At 45.8% G+C, this 21,774-nt stretch overlaps 1 long non-coding RNA gene across 1 annotated transcript; it reads left to right on the forward strand.

The window, feature by feature from the left end:
* Positions 1-319: 319 nt before the first annotated feature.
* LOC135315447 (uncharacterized) lies at positions 320-6,546 on the forward strand. Its single transcript, XR_010374906.1, has 4 exons — positions 320-440; positions 1,305-1,440; positions 5,001-5,137; positions 6,384-6,546. It is a non-coding gene; the product is annotated as an uncharacterized LOC135315447 (long non-coding RNA).
* Positions 6,547-21,774: the final 15,228 nt, after the last annotated feature.

A 21,774-nucleotide genomic window follows, 5' to 3' on the forward strand; every position in this document is an offset into this window, starting at 1 on the left:
TAATTAAAACAATTTGTTTCAAATGGGGCTCCCAAATCCCCATATGATGCTTTAGAAGCCTTGGGCAAACACTGAAAATGGAGAGTAGCAATTGTTTTTAGGGTTTAGAGTGAGGCTGAAAATAGGAAGAGGGATTTTCACACTGTTTCCGAGGCCTGGACTTGCAGCAGGGGAGACTAACCCTCAAAGTACAGAAACTGAGTAAGGCTGAGATTTTGTCTTCCAAATATTATGTTAATTTACCAGGGTGGAGAAGACTTCCCTGAGTTTCAGTTTAGCCTTGCTGTTTTCTTTGTTCTCGTGCAGGTTGAGAGAAACAGTGATTTTCTGGTGAAGGAAAGGTGAGAGCCAGGGAAAGGGACCTTGGACACCTAAATGCTACAAAAACGCCCTTTGGAAGTGGGATTGAGGAGTCAGCAGCCACGAGTGCCGCGTACCCGGTGAGAGCTAAAGCCAGCTGTGCAAGGCAGGAGGCTCCGGCGAGCTCTGTGATTTCTCAGCTCTCGGGGGTTTGATGTCCGGCTGCTGGATGTGCCCAGAGCTCCCGCTGTGTGGTTGAGCAAATATTTCACCACATCAAGGGGCAGGGCTTGTGGAAATATTCATTTCTGAGGTTGAGCCCTGAGGTCCTGGTGTGGTGAATTCGCTGCACCCCAGCAGCTTTGAGAACGGCACAAAGCTTCTTTCCAAGCAGTGTTTGATTGCTATGTAAATATATATTAAAAAATATTTATTTTATATTAATTTCTTTAGAATTATACTCATATATAATTCAGGTATGTGTATAATATATAAAAATATGTGTTCACGTGCTGTTATTCTGCAAGAGCCTGGTGGTGAGAGCACCTGCTGTGGAAGCAGAAGACGCAGGCTCGGTGTCGTGCTGGGACGGTGGGTGTCAGCCTCCCACCCCGCCTCGACGGGAGCGCTCCAGCCAGCTTCCTCATCCCCGAGGCTCGTGCAACCGAGCTGTGGAGCCAGGCTCTCTTCTTCTGTCTCTCCAGTCTCATAAATATTACATTTCTCCTTCAAAGTTGTCTCAGCTTTATTTTATGGCCCCTCTTCCCCGGCACCGGCTCTCACCATTAGCCTGTTATACTGCAGCAAAGGCAGCTCCCCTTAGTGAAGGAGAGCCTGGCTGCTGGCACGCAGGGCTGTGATTTAAGCACCTCTTTGCAAAGAGTGGTTGCAGGCTCTCTAACTGTATCAAACAGGGATTTAATTCATGTCTGCCAATAACGTCTGTTTCCCAGATCTCTCTTACTTGCTCCCACACCCATGACATGAATCCTGTGTTTCCTAAGGTTCAGCAAAAGGCGTAACTCTCCTCCTGGCTGAGCTGTTGGCGTCTGTAACCCTGTCCCACGTCGTACGTGACAAGTGCTGAGTGGTTGCACCGGTATCGATGGGTACGAATTTACGCAGGACGAAGCGTTCATGGTAAGGTTCCTCAGCAGCGCTGCCCTGTGAGGGGACAGCAGATGAAGCCCTGGAGCGCCGGCTTGCGGGGGTCGGGGGGCGTGGGGAGCTCCCTGGCGTCACCCCAAGCAGGGCTCGCTAGCAGCCCGTGACGCCCCGCTGGGAGCTGGGGGTGCTGACGCCGAGGGCCTGACGCAGCGCGGGGCTGCTGGGAACATCTGTGGCGGGGTTTGGCAGCCCGGGAAGCCAGATTAGGCAAAAACTATCGATTCATAGCAGGTTTGTCTTGAAATGTCTTGTTAACCGCTAGTCAGCTAAAAACTCTGCGTGTGCCTGGGCACAGAGCCTGGGTGAGGCTGGAGCTGCTTTCTGAAGCTGAAATACCCGAAGCTCCTTCCTCCCCTGGCTGTAACTGTCTGAAATGATAATGCAAGCGGTCTCTCCATACGGAACCGCACAGGGAAAGAATAAAAGACTCAAAGGCTAGGATTACCAAGGGCTCACGATAAGAAGTATGACACCACGCAGAACACCAGAGAAAGTCTGAGGTTGGCGTGTGGAGGGGGGAATTATAATCCGCTGTGTGAGTGAGGCAGGAGTCACGGCACGTGGTCGGAAGCTCATCAGAGGCGGCGCCGAGCGCAGCCGCTCCGTTGCGCTGCCTTGGCTCCGGGCGGCGGGAGCGCTCGGTGACTTGCCTCCTGCCTAGCGAGCTCTCAGCTTTGCTATTCTGTAGGCTTGCGAAGAAAACTAAGCTGCTAAGGCAGGAAAATCTATTTTGCCTTCTGTAAAACTGGTAGCACTTACTCCTGTTCCAACGTTGACATTATTTTATCTCTAGATTGGCGGCTTTGTCTCATTTCTTCCCCACTCCATGTGCTTTCTGGTGCGCTCATTTGGCCCTTCCTTCCCTCCACCGTTTCTCCATGCATTTCTGTCCAGGGCGGTTATTTCTGACTGATTTACTTAAACAACCATGAACCTGTATGCATTATTTTAAAACCATGCTGGATTATTAGGAATGCTTGGCTTTATAGTGAGTTCTGTATGAATATTATTTCTGATGCTTTTGTTCTTGTTTCCCCACTGCTGTCAAAACTGTGAGGTCTGAATAGTTTCTGCTACATGCCTAAATCATATTTGCTTGTGAAAATTTGCCTGTATGCCTAGGGTCCAAAAAGACTTCGCTTTCAAGGATTTTGGTAATTTAAGATCTAATTAGCTGCTCTGCAAATGCATTTGAATGCTCGGGCCTCTCCTATCCATTATGCGGGGCCGTTTTTATCTTTTTGCCACAGATCCTATCCCAGTAGGTAGCATGTCAGGCCTGCCAGGTTATTATGAAATTGCTGACCATCTGTTATCTGTGGGCCGTTGGTCTCTGCCAAGTAGTATGTACCGAAGGGAAAAGAGGCTGGTTTCTTCATTAAAATGTGCTTCTGCTTTCTTGAGCTGTCCCAGAATTAGTCTCTGTCTTTGCTGCTGCAACATCGCTACTGTAAAGGCAGGATATACCCACTATCAAATCATTTCAACTTCAAGAAAAACAAGAAAAACAAGTCAATTCTGTATTGGAAATGCAGATTCCCATACAGGCTATAGGAATGATATTTTTTTACCTTCCTAATTGCAAAGGTGGCCTTCTTTCCCCCCTAAGGTTACGCTCCCACCCCTTGTGCGGCTGAGCAAGGTGGGCTGCAGCCCTGGGGCTGCTGCGTGCCACTGGAGCTCCGGGTGTTTTGGGGCTGCAGTGCCAGGCTCGAGGCTGGAAGCCTGTGCTGGCTGCTCTGCACCTCTCTGCAAGCGCACCCCGGTTTGCTCCTAGAGCTGGTGTCTGTCAGTCAACCTGGGTGTGAACAAGCAGGTTCGCCCGTACGTTTTTGATACGTGTTTTTGCACCACTGCAAGTTTAATATTCGCTGCCGGAGCCAAGCGTGTGGCTCTTTGCACACTCGCTCTTGGCGTGGATGCGCACAGGGTGCCTCTGCAGGCTGGCTGGCTCGAGGCTCGGCTCTGGCTGAGTTTTCCCATCCTTCCTACTCACGTCCTTGTGACGTTGAAGTCACAGATGTAGAAGAATACCAAGGGATTACTAAATAATCCTACAGTATCCGAGCAGCCCAGAGAGATTGCTAAGGTTTAAAGTTTACAAAGTAATCTAATTGCTGGGAAAGCTGTTTCCCTGGAACAGGTCCAGCGCTGTCCCTGCCGGCGCGTTCATTACCAGCTCAGGGCAGAGCATCGTGCAGCCCCGCGGGAGCCGGCGCTGCCGGCAGAGCCTGGGATGTGCCGGGGCTGCCGCGTCGCGGGCTCTGCCTTTGGGGCTCCTTTCCCTCCGCCGGACCAGCTTCTGCCCGGCCTGTCGCTGCCTGCCCAAAGCGTGAACCCCACGTCCAGCAGTAGAGAAGTCCTCGCTCCATCTGGTTGCTCAGAAACATGACTTCACAAGTCATGAGGCTTAACCATTCCCTATAACTTTTATTGTTGTTCAACAAAAAAATCAGTATACACGCTTCGGTGGAAAGGAAGACACGTACTGTGATTCACAGCACCTAATTACGGATGCCTGGCCACGTTGTTACCTGTGCTATTAGATGGGTTTCCTGATACACGATGCTGCCACTTTCCTGCAGCCTTGAACAAGTTTCCCTTCATTACACGTGGAGATGTTAGTTTATTATCGGTATTTGTCATACGCATCCAGTGTGTTTAGCAGGAAAAAAGAAATGCAAAACACCTGCGTTTTTTTCTTGTGAGCTTTTCTGATGAGCAAATATATACAAAGCAACTTACAGTTGTCTTAAATGAAACTTGGTTTTAGAGCATATTGTGTATTAGGATTGGACTAGATGGTCCCTGAGGTCCCTTCCACCCTGTGATTTTCTTCAGATGGTTATAGACAGGTTCTGGAGGCAGCCTGGAAAAAAGGCCCAGAAGAAGACAGCCTGGAGAATGGGTTTGTTCTGTTGGGTATGTAATGATTTTTGCCATGATTTATCTTGTCTTCATGGAGACACAAGGAATTCTTTTGACGATTTAAATCCCTACACTGAAGTAAGGTTTATTTGGTGCTGTCAGTAGCATAGCACGCACACACTGCAATATGCACAAAATAGCGAAATTTTTAAGATCTGGTAACTAAACTGTATTGTGTGATGTTTTTTGCATGGGTTTTTGTGAGAAAATGGTGAAAACGATACCCGAGGAAAAGCTATGCCTTCAGTTTGAGTCCTGAGTGTTTTTACGGTGTCTGATGGACTGAAAGAAATAATACTTCTCAAACCCACAGATATCTTGCAACACTCACACAGACATTGCCTAATATTATACAAGGCTTTTGCATCTTCCAGCTCGTGAAAATGTTCTTTTAACAGTTATGCCATACCACTCAATGCAACGTCTGTATGTGTGAAAACATATTTATGAGTTACAAATAATTACTTAATTGACCCCAAAATTCTGGATTATTTGCTTATCAAGTGGAGATGAGCACTAATGAGTGCAGTGAGCCTAGTAAATCTGACAAGCAATGAAAAATGAGGAGTAAAAACTAAATACCTGTGGTTTTTTTTTCCCTTTAGGGTGTTTTAATTGGTCTTGGATTCTTGAGTGCTGGTAAAGGCTGAGACAAAATGTGACGCCCAAGTTAGAGCAGCTGCTGCAAGAAATCGAACCAGGTCAGGATATGAGCAGAGATTTAGAAAACCTGACCAGCAAGGTACAATAACCCATGGATGTACCTCCTGTGACCTCCTACGTTATTGTCTAAAAGTGGGTGTATCCTTTGGAATGACATGGAGCTTGGGGAGCCGTGCGGGTTTTCAGGTGGTGGCTCGGACTTAGAGACTGGCCGTGTTGGAGACAGCATTTTTGCTTTGGAGCTGAACGCGTCCGTGTAAGATGAGAGCCTAGAGGATGGTGGATGTTTTCAGGTAGCAAAAGTGATTAATGTTAAAGGACTAATAAATCATACGCTTAAGCTTAGCTTTTAAAGTAAGTGAAGCCCTTTATAAGAAAAATTAAGGAATCCATATTGCTTCTTTTTTTCCCCTCCTGGCTATGACGCAGTGCCAGAAGTGAATATTTTTTGAATGTTGGGAGCCTGCGATCTTAGATGAGATACACAAATGCCAGCTGGAAGAACTATTACTCCAAAGTTATAAGAAGCTGAAAATGCTGTTCATCTGGTTGTCATATTAACCTCAAACTCAAATGTAGCTCCCTCAGTAGACCTATAATAAAATGAATAATTATTTCATGTCCTGTATAGCATTACCTATAGCAGGCAAGTGCCATGCTATCGGTTGCTGTCACTGCTGTGAAAATATATATGAGAAAAACAAATCAAGCTTTCCACGCGGCAAGAAATGTTTTGTGTTTTTCGATGTTGGTTATTGTAAAAAAAACATACTCTGGAGCTCAAAATTTAATTTCCATTCAAGAAAGCTGCTTTCTTTAGAGGTTAAACAAGCAAGCAATCCTGTAAAATTAATGGGATTAATTAAAATGTACATGTATTTGGGAAGTATCCGTAAGCATAACAGAGATTTACTCTTTCATATCATACTGAATAAATTTTCATGAATTTCCTGTGAGATTTTTAAGGCATTTTATGACCTTGTTTATAAAAGTAAACTAGGGATTTCTAACTTGTGAGTTTTAAGAAAATACTCAAATGAACGTATTCAAGCATTTTGTAAAACATTTATATTTATTAGATAACTATCTTTCTAAAGAAGTATAATTTCTTCAAGAATAAAACTTTCTTTAAAAATAAAACATCTCTTGCGTTACTAATTCAAAACAGAGATAATTTTTATTCTGTAGTTTTTGGTAATCTTTCACTATTTACTTAAACACGGGGATTAGCTTCCAGCTAGGAGCAGCCACTTCAGCTGCCTGCCTGACTTCAGCGAGAAAAAGCCATTCCCTTTTAATGGTACCTCTGTTCTGCTTTTCACCAGTCTGCCTGCCTACAAACTGCTGGCCCCGCGTTGGTGCCAGCCTGCGCGGTTGTGCCCGGGAAGCCGATGCTCTCCCCCGTGCCAGGGACTGGCTGGTGACCATGTAAACAGAGTTCCCTCCGGACCGAACCGCCAGGGACTTGGGTCTGTTGCAGCTCCAGCTGTAGAGGTACAATTTAAGCTCTACTATTTTGGCTGGTCTTCCAAAACCTGAAAAATGGGGCTGTTGGTTACCTGGGACTAGTCAGAAATCTTGATCAAACTTTAAAATGTTTTGATTTGTGGGTTGTTTTCTTTTTCAGTGGCCAGACTCGAGTTTCAGGAGGGGAAGGGTGCCATCTTCGCTGGTGGCTAACAGCAAATTTGCAAATGGTTAAGGCATTCTGAAACAGTTAAAATAGTGGAAAAATTATCCCTCCGTGGCTACTAAATAAGCAATAAACTGTGTTTGGCAATTGCTGGAATCCGGGAGAGTGTCCTAGATGTGCTTCCCTTTTTCCCAGACTTTTTTCTAGGCATCCATAGCTAGCCTCGGCCCTGGACGAGAGAAGCCCGCGTTTTCATTTGGGAAGCAGAGGGTTGCTGTTAGGGGACTGGGGACTATTCCTCCACTCTCAGGGAGGAATATCTCAGTCCCAACCACTGCATATGTGGTCATGTCCAGCAGACAGCTCTCCTCTCTGTTATGCTTCACTTGATGCAAAGCACTTGAGTGCCAAGAGTAATTCAGTCGTCTGGCATCTGGGACACTGCTCTCGCGCTGGTGGCAGGGCACCTGTTTTTCTCTACTAATGGGTGGTGAAATAACCCATGGAAACAAGAGAGAACGAGAGCAACCTCCTTCCAAATCTGTTGTAAGGTGATGATAAGAGCCCTTCTTTCAGAGGGGCAGAGGAATCGGGGGGTTCAAACCAGGTCACCTACGCGTTGGCTGAAAAAACCTTATGGCCAAACCACTGGGTGGAGGAGAAGCAGCGTAACCTCACCCCATGTTTCACTGTAATGAGAAAAACAACAAAAAACCATTTTGGGTAATTTCAAACTATTTTCTTTTCCAGCTTGGCTACTGAACTGAAAAATCAATTATTCCTACAGCTCTGCTGGAGATCTTGGGTTGAGTTCTTGTTTTGTCTGCCAAGGTTGCAGTGAAAAGCTTTTATAAGGTTGCATTAGTAAATCAGACGCTATTGTCTTTTATATGCTGCGCTCCTCGGCTTTGGACCTAGTTGCACTGTTTTGCTGGTCCTTGCTGTGATAAAATATCCACAGAAAATGAGATTTGAATTCTGGGAACTGGATGCAGGAACTGATGGAAGAGAACACAAGTATTGGAAGATTCCAGTTTGTGTTGGAATTATTTATATGAGACATCAGCTGAAGGCATGTAAGGTCAGTCAAGCCGAGCCAGGTTTTTACATGAGATGGTTCAAAACAACTATCAGAAATAGGTACAAACTGTTCTGATTGACGTTTCTCAGCCCATGTCCTCTAGAGGCAGTTTAGGGAGGGCTTTCCTGCCCCTTTTTGCCAAGTTACTGATAGAAAATTGGATGAGATGAAATAACAGCCTGAGGTATTATGATAAATATCAGGAACGTTCTAAATGCTCACAGGACTATGTGGGCTCTTGGAAGCCCTCTGAAAACTGCAGAAGCTTTTGGAGAGAGCATTTGTCAATCCTGTTCTCTGTTTTCCTATTCCTTTGTGTTCGAGTTGTGGAACTGGCAGATTCTGAACACTTGAGCAGTTGCATGTGTGGTCTTATAGCGTCCAGAAGCAGCCCTGAAATAACCTGGCTTGTTCCCACAGATAACTGCAATGGAGTCTCCTCTATTTAGAAGAAACAAAAGGTCACCGGTGAAATCCTGTATAAAGAAGAAAATGAAGTCCAGGTGTTTATGTCTAGAGCTAGACATTAAAGGAGCAACAAAAAAATGATCCCTAGAGCAAATCATGAGTATGTTAAGGTACAGTTCCATGTTACATGTTTGCTGTTGGAATGAAAACCGAAGAGGGAAGCCGGAGGTAAGACTAGAGATCTGCCTATACCGAAATCGAAGAGGTTCAGCTGGTCTGTTTTACACCTGGGGACTTCACATGGGGAGTCACGGGTTTTGGTGGGGGGTCCGTGCCATTTCCTTTCTCCATTTCTGAAGTATTACGGCGGCATTCTGCTCTCGCTGACTGTTTGAAGCTGTCAAGTTAGAAGATCGGTGGGTGGGATGGAGCTGACCGAGGTAACCATCGGATTTAACTGGACCTTTTCTTTTGGAAACACGGATGGAAGTTGCACAAGAATTTCCCCAGCGGGGTCTTGGTTCGCTCTGGCGTGCACCTATGGAAAGCATGTCTGTTCTCAGGAGGGGTTCTGGGAGCTTCTAGTGCTGTTCGTGGGAGCGAGAGGGTATTTCTGCTACCAGAGTGTTGTGCTCTACTCCAGGGATTTCTACCCCCTCTGTGAGATTTTTATTTTTCAGCCTAGGAGGGGATGCTGGCAAGTGTACGCTTTGTTGGGGACGTAGAGGATTCGTGAGCTCAGCTGATCTTGAGTGATTCTTACCTTTTTTTTATTTTGGACCTTAAACTAAGTGCTATACGTAACCTTCTGAACTGAGAATACTGTTGTCTTTAAATATATATTTGAAATATACATCTTTGGGATCCATATTGGCCAACCTATTTTTAACTCTTAAAAAAGTCCTTTTTTTTGGAAATCTGACAATTCAGAAACTGCTATAATTTTATTTAGGAGTCTTAGTACATTCATTTCTTGGCAAATACAAATTGAATTCCAGCATAGTTTGGTTTGTTTTTTCTTTTTTGTTTGGGTTCGTGGTTTTGGTTTTTGTGTGTATTTTTTTTTTCAGCGAAATGTGTCTTTGCAATATCCAGATAATGTTGCATAAGAGAAAGCGTTCAGTTCTGGAGGAGAAATTCTCTTCACTGCACTTGTTCTATATTCACAAGTATGGATTTAGAGGATTAGGCCTGTTAAGGTCTTCCTTGATGCTTGTACACATGGATCCCAGTTAACTCTAACCAACTTATTCAATCCCATATTCAACTAAATTCTTAAATAAATTAAATTATTTGCTATCTACTTAAACTGTCAAGCTATAAACAAGGATGAACTACAAATTCTTGTTAAAGTTAAGCTTTTTGATTTAGAATGATTCAGCTTGGAGTTAGAGACATTACTCGAATTTCCCTGAGGTTACAGGTGTCACTTTGCCTGTGCTGCTCACTAAAATGGAAATTATCTGCGTGTGGAAGTAATTTATGCAGCCCGAGTACTCCTCTAATGCCTGTTAGATCCTATAAAATTGCTAAAGGTTTCAAAGCCAGGGAAAATAGCATAATAATAGGGGATAACCCAGCTTGGTGCTCCCATGAAGTTGTAATGAGGGAGATCTTAAACCATGCATCTGTAGCCTTGCTTGTGGGCTTGAATATATCTTTGTGATCTGATAGCAAGACTCTGAATCCAGACCTGGCCTGCACATTACTGACCTGCCTGTGAGGCTGAACTCCAAACAGTCACGGTTTTGCGTCAGCGTTGTGTAGTTGCTTTTGGAACAGGCTTATTTTTCTCGGAAAAGTTGTTAGGTGAACCTAAGAAGAAAGCAATAAAGGTCAGTTCTCTTTTTATTTTTAATTTATATACTCACAGTGATACAGCCAAATAATTGTGTAATGATACTTGAGACTATTTAGCACGTGCGTCTTCATTTTTCTATTAAACTCTTCTATTTCTTTTTCTGTTAACCTGCATTTCATGTGCAATATTCCGTACCTCAGCTCTCTGTGGGTTGGGACAACGGAGAGCAGGGCTCCCTATTCTTCTGCTACTGCAATCCATCAAAAATGTTGTTATTGATCACTATGAGTTGAGGTCAGGGGCTGTTTACTACATTTCCGCCATCTATTTAAATCAGATTTCACAAAGGAGAGAAGTTATTAGTAGAGCCTCAGAAGTCTGCAAAAGGATCTCAGTGACTAGGTGATAAATATATCATGACATAACAAGGTGGAACTCTGGGATGAGGCAAATGGGAGTATATATTTCTGGCCCTGCCTATGGCAGGTAATCTCCAAAGTACTGCTCAGGAGAGAGGTCTTGGGGTTGGCGACGACAGTTCTGTGAATCACCGGCTCCAAGGACAAAATAGGCTTGGGCTCAGGCTGGTGAAGAGATGATCCACGGAGGGCGGTAATGCAGATAAATAACGTCATCGATAGCTGTGAGGAGGCGGGTTGGGAATGACAGTTGGCTGTCTCTCATAGCAGGAATCTTACAGGGTGCTATGTTTATACAATGAAACTCCTGAGGAAAAAAAAAAATTAAGAAAAACCCCAACCCATCACCCCCAAAAAAGAAAAGCAATTAGAGTGCTCAACTAAATTGTGGAACTGCTAAAGGATACCTGAAGTGGAAATGAGTAAAGAGGTAATTAGTAAAAGTTACGGGAAATAAGCTCAACAGTGGCTACTAAAGCACACAGAGATGCCAATAACATAATCTCCAGAGTGGCCAGCAGGAGCCGGGCAGGGATGGGGCCCCTGTGCTCGGCCCTGGGGAGGCCCCACCTCGAATGCTGGGCTCAGGTTTGGGCCCCTCAGGACAAGAAGGGCCTTGAGGGGCTGGAGCGTGTCCAGAGAAGGGCAGCGGGGCTGGGGCAGGGTCTGGAGCACAAGTGTGCTGGGGGGCGGCTGAGGGGGCTGGGGGGGTTTAGCCTGGAGAAGGGGAGGCTGAGGGGAGCCCTTCTCGCTCTCTGCAGCTGCCTGAGAGGGGCTGGAGTGAGGGGGGGCTGGTCTCTGCTCCCAAGTCACCAGTGACAGGGCGAGAGGGAACGGCCTCAGGCTGCGTCAGGGGAGATTTAGGTTGGAGATGAGGGAAAATGCCTTCCCTGCCAGAGGGGTCAGGCCCTGGCACAGGCTGCCCAGAGAGGTGGGGGAGTCACCGTCCCTGGGGGGGTTCAGAAACCGTGTAGACGTGGCACTTTGGGACGTGGTTTAGGAGGCCTGGGGGGGTTGGGTTGATGGTTGGACTTGATGATCCTAGAGGTCTTTTCCAACCTTAATGATTCTGTGCTTCTGTGATCACACTGTGAACTTGCAAGTGGCTGAAAGGCAGCAGGGTGTTTCTGAGGGAAGTTTTCCAGTGCTGTAATGTTTTTTTCCTGACTCACCAACTATTGGCCATCTTGAGATAGTGTTGGGTTAGATAAACCCTAGAGCTGGCCTTTTGTTTGGACTGTGAGGGATTTGGTTTGTTTTAAAAAGATAAATTGGAGAAGAGCCAGATAATAACAGCTGATCCAGCACAGACGGAGTCAGTGATACATCCTAAGACACACATGAATTATAACCGACTACCCAAATCCACCAACCCTGAGCATTTAAAAGCAAGCCAGCACCAAGCACGGTGTCTGCGAAGGGGCGTTTAGGGTGTAATATTGTTTAAGATCAGTGACTTCACAGAGAGTTTCTCCTAGAAATGTTCTCCTAGGCTGATGAAATCACAAGCTTGTACTTTGCCTGCTCCACTTCTGAGCGGAATAATCAAATATTTTCCCTAGAAACAGGTCAACGCATTCTTGTAGCAGAGCTGAAGCCAAATCAAATTAAGCAGATGTTTACATTTTCTGAGATAATACCAGCTACGTTCGGAGTGTTATGAGTAAGAAACGTATACAGAGTAAAAAAATTCAGTGTAATGTTTCTACAGTGCTATCGATAGAGCCAGACTTGGCTGTATTTAAAAGTCATGTCACTTCCTGTGTTTGCAGCCATTCCGCGTGGTTCCCAAACTGCTTGCTTAATCTGTAGGCTGAGAGAGCCACCTAATTTATTATGTACTTTGCAGAGAGGCTAAGAAGGTGTGTGGCGTGACTTTGTCGTAGTTCCGAGAGGCTTCTGTGTCACCGGTAGTGTTAATTTTAGAGAATAAAATACGGGAGGGAGGGAAGGGGGAGGCAGAAGAAAGAAAAGGAAAAATGAGAGACTTCATCAACCTTTATGAAAAATAAACAACCTCCTGTCATGCCAGCACAGGATAAAAACACAGTAAGGTATAGGGTAAATTAGAAATTGGTCAAGGAAGGCTTTTTCCTGAAGTTTATGCGATTGCTCTTGCAAGCAGTGCAAACTTAGCAATTGATGTATCCATGCTATCCTGAGCCACTGTTTTTTTTTTTCTCTTTATACAAAGGATGTATGAAGGTAAGGCGAAAGGGGATGTCTGTGTTGCCAAAAACTTTCTAGAAATTGCTTATTTTGATCAATGCTTATTAATTTATGATCACAGCTGGCACTGAGCACCCATCAATAATAAAAGCAGGTGATAAAGAGTGAACAAAATTCTCCACGTGCACAACACCTGCTTCCCTACAGACCCAGCAGAAGAAGTGGCAGGACCCATGGCCTTGCCAGCAATGTTGCCCTAGTGCTTCGTTAGTAACGCTGGGCACACGGCACCGCTGAGAGCACAGCTCTGTCTGCTCCGCCCGCCCGCCGTGGAGCTGTGCCTCTGTGCTCCTCTGGAGGGGCTGGAGAATCACAGAATCCCAGAATCCCAGGGGGGAAGGGACCTCAGGGATCATCGAGTCCAACCTTTCTAGGAAGAGCCCAGCCTAGACAAGATGGCCCAGCACCCTGTCCAGCCGACTCCTGAAGGTGCTCAACGTGGCCGAGCCAACCCCTTCCCTGGGGAGATTATTCCAACGGTGACTGTCCTCACTGTGAAAAATGTCCCTCTGGTGTCCAGTCGGAATCTCCCCAAGAGCAACTTGTGTCCATCCCCCTTGTCCTCTCCATGGGACTCCTTGTAAGAAGGGAGTCTCCATCTCCTTTGTAGCTGCCCCTTAAGTACTGGTACGTGGTGACGAGATCCCCTCTGAGCCTCCTTTTCTCAAGGCTGAACAAACCCAGCTCTCCCAGCCTGTCCTCGTATGGCAGCTTCCCAGTCCTTGGATCATCTTGGTGGCCCTTCTCTGGACCCCTTCCAGCCTGGCCACATCCTTTTTGTACAGCGGGGACCAGAACTGTGCACAGCGCTCCAGGTGTGGCCTGACCAGCGCTGAGTAGAGCGGGATGGTGACTCCTTTCTCTCTGCTGGCGATGCCCTTGTTGATGCAACCCAGCATCCTGTTGGCCTTCTTGGCTGCAGCAGCACACTTTGTTCATGTTGAGCTTCCCCCCACCAGGACCCCCAGGTCCCTTCCCACAGAGCTGCTCTCCAGCCAGGTGGATCCCAGTCTGTGCTGCACTCCTGGATTATGTTTTCCCAGGTGCATGATCTTACACTTTTCCTTGTTGAACTTCATAAGGAGAAGGGACTGGAGCTGGGAGCTACCTCCTAATAAGTGCAAAAGCACCACAAAGGGGTTTCCCTTGGGTCCAGTGCTTCCATGGAGATAAGGCACCTGTTAATTTGTAGACCTCTGTCGCATTCCTCATAAATCACCTTGTTTTCTGGCCAAAAACCCCTTGCTGGCGTAGTCAGTCCTGACAGAGAAGGCGCTGGACATGTTGCTGAACATCTGGAATGACTTTGTTATCACAGCAAGAAATAATTTTACCCATCCCTCTTTCAGGCGATGGCGGATGCGCAGCTCTCCTCAGCGGTGAACTGCAGGAACGGGCAGTTTGCTCCTGCCTTTGTCGTGTTTACCCACCCCTGCTTGGTTTCTTTAAAAGCCTTTCTTTGACAAAGGGCTTCAGAAAACATCCTCCCGGTCATCCAGGTAGAGGCCGTTGCCTGGATCAGCCTTTTGCATGTGCCTGTTGACAGCGCCAGGTTTTAAAAGACATTTTTCCCTTTCCAAAACTCAAATAGATCATTCTTATGCAGATGTTCACTCCTGTTTTTCACTGTACTTTCTACTAATCCTAGTCAATAGGACGCAGAGTTATCTGTATACCCTTTAAATTAATTAGTGTTCACAAATGAATAATTATTTGAACTTTCTTTCTGCCCAGAGAGAGCAAGTTAGTGTTTCATATACATATTCATAGGTAGTGTAAGAGCTGTGAAGCAAACAGGGAAGATGACAGAGTAGTATTTAGGTGATCTCGGCTGTTTGGGGAAAGGCTTTCTTTGGACATCCTCAGCTCTGAACGGGACCCTTTGAACCAAAAAAGAATTGCAATTTGTTCCCTTCCTCTGGATTACAGGACTTTTAGCCAAAGGGTTTAAGGAGTTTACACCATTTTTTTGCCTACATCTCTATAAAATGCCAGTCTATAACCGGCCATGTCATGAGCCACGGCAATATCTCTGGGGCTGCTGGTTTGTGTGTAGGTGGGCTGCTGACACTCAAGGTATTTGATTTGATTTCAGAAACCATTCCAGGAAAAATGCCCTCCTCTCATATATAACTCATGTTTATTCTAGGGGTCACCCCGGCCATTAAACAATGAAAGCAGAAAGAGCCATCCAATAGTCCAACTACATATAGAAAAAAACCACACAAGATATTTGCTCTAGATATTTTCTCTTGAACTCCCTGTTCTTCTATAGAAATCCATCCCAGGCGTTCAGAGGGTCTTAAGTATAAAACAAATTTTCTATATTCCTAAGCTTCCCCCAGAGGGACTGCTGCGTTGTTTTTTCAGCTTCCTGGGATTTTGTTTTGGTCATTTTAACCAGGAATCTGGGTCGAGCTTGAGGCTGGGCCTGGAGCCTCCACCGCAGGGATCTGATTTGACAAGTGAAATCCTGTGACGTGGGTCCAGTGATTGAAAACAGGGGAAGGAGTACATGAGGGGAAATGGGGTTGCGCAGAGCGAGAAATGAAATGAAAAGGAGGTTCTCTGTAGAATTTGGGTGGTAAAATGTGCGTTTATGCTTTTCCCTCCTTGCTATAATTCTCCATGCAGTCCCACATTTGCCTTCAGTGTCTCTCTAAGATGGCGAAGGAGCAAATGCTAATAGTTTTGCTCATCTAGAAAATGCATTCCCAGGACTTCAAACTGGAGCTGAGGCACCTGGGAAGTTGAAGGGTCCTGCAGCCTGTGTTTTGTGGCACGATGGACACCGTGCTGCGGCTGTTCGTGCTCTGGCCAGCTCAGCTCGCTGCCACCCGAGCGCTGCCTTGCTGCGAGCATCCTCCTCTGCTCCATCCCGGAGCTAGCCTAATTGCGAGAGAAACAAAGACAAATTGGGAAGTGGAAGGCTGGCTATAATGATGCTTCCCACGGCTAAATAATATTAGAAAAAGAAAAAAAGCCAAACAAACAGAAAAGCGATTTTGCCTAAAGGTGCCTCTGAACAATATACTTGGTAAATGGCTTTAAACTTAAAGCTGTCCAATCTTCAAAACCCAGGGGGATTAGCTTCCCTTGCAAACAATTAAAAGCTACACACCAACTGCGTTTCAGCTGTGATTTGTATTCTGTGATGCTTTCTGCTTGTGGCTTTTCTGTAGGTTTATTAAAGCCTCCTTTGACTCCCTTTCTTTTCTCCTGGTTTATGCGAAGGGTGAGGATTTTAAGTGGCAGCCACTGGCAGTGATGTATTTTTAACTTCTTTCTGATTCCAAACCTTTCAGCCATTCTTTTCCTGAATTTCTGTGCAATTCCTCCCCCCGCCCAATGTTCAAAATCAGTTCCTGAAGTGTTAACTTTGATACTTTGCAGAGGCTTGTAAATGGGACGGAGAGGAGGAATTTTGGCGAGGGCGGAATCTCTGTGTACGAGCCAGCGGAGCATCGTCGGGCTGCAAGGAGAGCCGTAACTGACCCCGCTGTGCTGCGGGACGCGCTCGTGTACGGGAGCTGGGAGGCGTAAACTGTGCTTTTGCATAGCAGCATTTTGGCATGCGAATGTCTGATGAAAAACCATCTCGCAACTGTCAGAACTGTGGTCAAGTGGGTTTAGTTAAAATCCGCACAAACATGTATAACAGTAATTTTCCCATTCAGGAGAAAGGCTTCCAGTGTTTGCGGTGTGTCAGATAACCTCGGTGGCACTCCTAGTTATTCTGGTAGGGATATATTTAAGATAATTCACTTCCTGAAAGGGAACATCCAAAGCCTTGTCAAATTAAAGGAGGCACAATCACAGATTTTTCTCTCTCCTCAGTGTGACAGAGGAAAAAACCCAGTAATTTTGTTTATCTTTCTTCAGAATGATAGGTGTTTGAAGCTGACATAGCTGCTAATACCGTGTTGTGTTTCTCCATCTGCATGTAAAAGCCATCTGGTTGCAGAGATCGTGTTTACACAGACCGTACGCCCAGTGAGTCTCAGATATCAGACGTTGTGGCTGTAATGACACAGGAAACCATTTTTTATTAAGAATCAGAAATTGAATGAGAAAATTAGATTTATTGATGGGAAATTAAATTTAACAACTAGAGAATTGCCTTAAGTTAGCGTAGCAAGATTTTCATTACTCTAAATGTGAAAAGTTTCTGCTTTAGTAGATGCATTTAAGCTAGGGAGCTACAAGCCGGCGTGCTTGTCTGGAAAACGTGATTCTTTGATCACGACACTACGGTTCATCCCAGCTGCCTAGATTTCTCTTCACGAATGAAACAAATATATTTTCTCTTTTAAAGGCCCTCCAGATATTCAATATCATGAAACAAAACTGGAACACAGACGTTTTGTGCAGATGACACTCGTCTCTGGGGCAGTTACTGGTATGCCTATGATGAGTTTCATCTTCATAAGACTTTTTTTTCCCCAGCTGTGTATTAGGCAAATCTTAAGTCTTTTGGGCTGGGATTTACTGTGTAAGTTGTCTTCCTTGCTCTGACGTCTAATTGTGGAAGAAAAAAATTCCTGCCTCACTTTCACTTAGAGCCAGGGTGAGCTGGGGTGGGTGGGAAGGACGCTGGGACCACGGGCTTCGCTGGGAGATGTAGAGCAGGCTTAAGAGGGGACCCAGGAGGTGTAAGGATGGGATTGCTGAGCCTCTGTTGGAATGAACAACCTTGTGTTCAGCGCTGGGACTTGCCCCCTCGACGTGGGGAATGGGGATAACCAAGGTTGCCTCGTGAACAGCTCAGTGGAGAGGAAATAAGGTGGTGTGGCACGTCCTGCTTCATTCCCCTGGGCTGTAACCCCCGGTCCCGATCACTCCCTGCAGGGAAATGCCCACAAAGACGCCGGGCAGGCTTCTGCGGCGCTGGGGAGGCGATAGCCACCCTTGCTGCCGGTACCTGTTAGCTCCAATTAAGAGGAGGGGGGGGGCCCGGCGGTCCTACCCCTACTGCCCGTGCTTTTAGGCTAAAAAAAAAAATAGTAACAACATTAACAACATTTCTGGCGTGTTTCATCTTTTTAAAAAATCAAAGTTACATGTGAACAGTGACTTGGAGGCAGTACATCTCTGAGAAGGTATGATATAATTACTTGCAATTGCAGCCTGAGACCTTACAGAATGAAAGCGTTGGTGCTGACAGCTGAAGGAGACCGGGGAAGCAATCACTGGAGCGCGGTGTGCTCTGACCTCCTGCGCAGGAGGGCCCGTGCTGGTGTTTGCTGGTGAGCAGTAACGGAGGGAAGTGGAACTTGCAGGTGGCAGCAAGTAAGAAGGAGTCAGCAGGAAAATAGTTTGCTGGGACAGATGCCGCAAAAATGTGGCCGGTTTCCTATCAAAGGCACTGCTGCAGGAAAAAAAACACGATCCCCTTTTCAACTCTTGCAGGCAGCCTAACGCAAAAGCGTACCAGATGGCAGCCTGGGAAAGGCGTGTGGTGGGATGAAAATCAGAAGGGCCTTCTTAAAATCAATTTACTCTTTTGCAGGCAGCCGCTGTGAATGGTGCTGCATAGACGTTCCGTGATTTGCAGTCGCTTAAAAATCTCAGCAGAAAGCTGAGATGTTGTGCAGCTCTGACCAGCCGAAGTGCGGTTAAAAAAATCATGACAGCTGCTTCCTAAAATTCCCCCAGCAGACGAAGACACAGGGAAAATAGCTCGCTCTTTTGCTGACAACTCGTGGCTGCCAGAGGAGGATTTCCAGGTTGTCAGAAGCCTGCGTGCTATTCTCAAACCCTTGGATCTTTTAGGATGTGACGTGGAGGTCTTACGGTTTGAGGGCAGGAGCTGTACTTGTTGAGGGCATCAGCTCCTTGATGGTTGTTTCAGCTCGTGGCTGGAGATGATGCCGTTACAACACCCAGAGCAGTGGCTCCAAACACTGGCCTGGGGATGACTGGTGACACGAAGCCCGCTGTTTTAGCAGGGAATGAGTGCGTTGTCTGAAGAGATAAATGCTTCCTTTGCATCATTTGTGAAGCTTGGCATCAAACCGTGCTGTGCTGCTTTGCCGGTCACGGTACCCGAGCGAACCTGTGTGGGACCCCAGATGTGCGCACATTTTAAATACTGGTGCAAAAACTGTGCAAATACATCCTAACAGCTGCGACCTGTCGCACAAACAGCTCCTGAGGATCCCCTATCGAGCACAGCGAGATCACCAGATGAACTTTTATGACCGTATCCAGATTGGCTTCCCTTAAGAAAGAAGATGTAGTCAATCTGAGATTTTACTGGCGTTCGGGGGAATGTGGTAACTAAATGCAGTACTTCTGCAGGGTCAGTCCTAGGCAACTGGCTGACTTGATGAACTTAATTATGTGTTCCCTTCCCACGCATCTATACTAAATTACATCAGCAAAACATGCGATAGACCATCCTGTGCATCTGAAGCTTCATTAATTGCACAAGAAAAAATAGCTGGTTTACTTGCGTGCCCAAAGTACAGGCAGCCAGAGCGCTCCACACGAGAGCAAATGTTCTTCACTTTGTACAAAAGTTAAGTCAAAAAGTAAACGTGTCTGGTGCGGCGGAGCTAAGGCGGTACCTCCCCGTATTTCCCTTTGCTGGTAAGTTTGTGCCTCCTAACTCCGACTGTGAAGTTGGTCTTTTCAGACTCCTCATCACATTTAATTTTGCAGTGTCCTCCAGCAACTGCTTCACTGCGCTGGAGTAAGTCGTGACCGAGAAACACATCCTTCCTGATTTTAGGGTTGATTCATGTTCAGAGGCTGGTTAAGCCATCCCGGCAGCAACCAACGGGGGGAAGTCCTTCGAGTGTAAAACCCGAAGAGGAACAGGAAATATTGAAGAGATGAAAAACATGGGAAGCCAACTTTGTGCCAATAAACACCCAACGGGGCAGCATCACCCAGGAAGAGGGAGTTACGTGTCCTCTGTAAAAAATCTGAAGCTTTTCCGTTCCTGTAAATTTTCCTGCCTGTTAGTATTTTGTTATCTTCTCGAACAATTATGCTTCTGTTAATTCTCATTAATTCCCAATCCAACTTATAACTTAACCTGCCCTTTCCTTTGTCCTCTTCGTGCTTAAAGCTAGTTCCCATCAGGTAGCTCTCCATTCACACGCTAACAATATTCTTTTCAAATCCATAATAATCTCCTTGTTATTTCACTGCCAGCTTTTCTGGTTTTGCACTTTTTTTCTTCAGAAGAAAATGTTCCTGCAAAAATCCAGCTATTCAGATACACTGAACTCATTCAGAAGCTGTTTGGTTCTGCCACTGTAATTACTTTCCAATCGTGTTGTCTTTGTGGAGCTTAATTCCTTAGGTGTTATTTCAGATTTGACTATTTTGATATTTCAGTTCTTGCTTTTACATAGCTTTTGGATTATTCGGTGATCTTTTATCGCATAACTGAATTATATTTTTCTCTCTTCTTTCAAACTTCTGAATTGGTGGCCATACTTGCTTGGCTTGTCTTACGTTCTCTTCAAGGCTTTTTGATTGATTCTGGCAAGGATCTCTCTTTTATTTTTCTTGATAGTTCCTTTTATTATCTCTATAAAACCTCCTATTTAAGCTCAGTTGAACTGACTGCATTTGTACCTGTGAAAACGCAGCCGTGCAGTTTATTGATAAAAGGCATTTTATGCAAAGAGTAATATTAACTTTCCATTCTTGTGGCTTTGGAAAGTTTTCTTTATTTTTTCCAGTTGATGTTGGCTTTATTCTATTGCATATTTGCCATTTGGCAGATATTTGGCATTATTCTGTCTGAAGACACGTGAATTTTTAGGGTTTAATTTCAACCCCGGTGTCTCTCGCACGAGGTGGGGCGTCCTCGGGAAGCCGTGGCACTCTTCAGAAGAGGTGCTGGTGCTCCCTCTCTCGGCCCACCTTCCGTGAAGGGTGGCATTGGTCACTCTGCGCGGCTAAGATATCTTTTCTGCGGTGATTAATGTCTTACAGCTTGAGTGCTGCTACACTGCCCTGGGAAGCGTGTTTTTTTTTTTAATTTCTGTCCCTCACGCACATGTCGAATATTGCGAAGTTTTCTGGGAGATTTGTTTAATTCCAGTGTAACCACCCAGCTGTGCCTATTCTTTTATTTACTAACTCTCTTTAATTCACTACTTGAGTAAAATGATAAGGGCAGTGATAAAAATAACCTGATCAGGTGAACAGGATACCTAGCTTTCAGATTGCTTTTAAACAGTAAATCTCAAAGGATTCAATAGAGCAGTCATTATCACTGCCCTCATCAACCTGATGGGGAGAATGAGATGCAGTGATTTATTTGACTACGTTGCTGGGCGCAGGATAAACGCATCCACGTCTCCTGGGTTCCAGCCCTGTCCTGCTCACACACGCTGCGCTGCTGGCTGTGATGGCTTTTCCCAAGCAAGGAAGATGTGAACTGCAAAACAAAAAAGCCCCTTTGTGCATATCCAAGATTGGAAACAGCACAGTCTCTGTTATCATCAGCCTCACCTACAGCCATCTGCAACCCCACGTGAGCTGGAATCTCTGCGGTCTCGGGGTGAAAAATGTCCACTTATGCTGTGGAAAATCACTGCTTGCTTTGGTAAAATTTCCATTATGAGCAGCAATGCCAGCTGCCAAAAGTGAGGGAAATACTCTAGAGTGGTGGGACAAATGCGCCATGGTAACTTTTCGTTTTCCTTAGTAATGCATCCAGTATAAACTATGCAAGCGATGCAAATAGGCAGAAATGTGAACGGCATCTGGAGTGTGGCTGGTGTTAGTAAAGGAGCGCGATTATGGGAGTTGTATGAACGTTTTCTCAAGCAATTCAGATAGCGGGTTCCCTCTGAGAGAGGCACCTTTTATGTCCAGCCAGGAGTTTTGACCGTTATTGGATTTGCAGATGATGCTGAGCTGTCGCCGCGTCCATGCAGTCGGCCTTGAGGTGGCTGTGGCATGACTGGCAGTGCTGGGAAAGAGCACCCCCTTTAAGAAACACCCCACCACGTACCGGGTGTGTTGTCTTTGGGGTGCTGGCTGTGCTGGCTGCTGTAGGCATGAACGAGACTGCATTACTGCATTTAGCTGTGAGCCCCTAATGATGCCCTTAGTCCCACTGCGAACCTCCCGCAGACCTGGTGGGAAGGAGAGCGTCCTGCTGGGTTTGCAGAGATGT

Source organism: Phalacrocorax carbo, chromosome 12 (genome assembly GCF_963921805.1).
Source record: "Phalacrocorax carbo chromosome 12, bPhaCar2.1, whole genome shotgun sequence".
In the NCBI taxonomy this organism is placed as follows: Eukaryota; Metazoa; Chordata; class Aves; order Suliformes; family Phalacrocoracidae; genus Phalacrocorax; species Phalacrocorax carbo.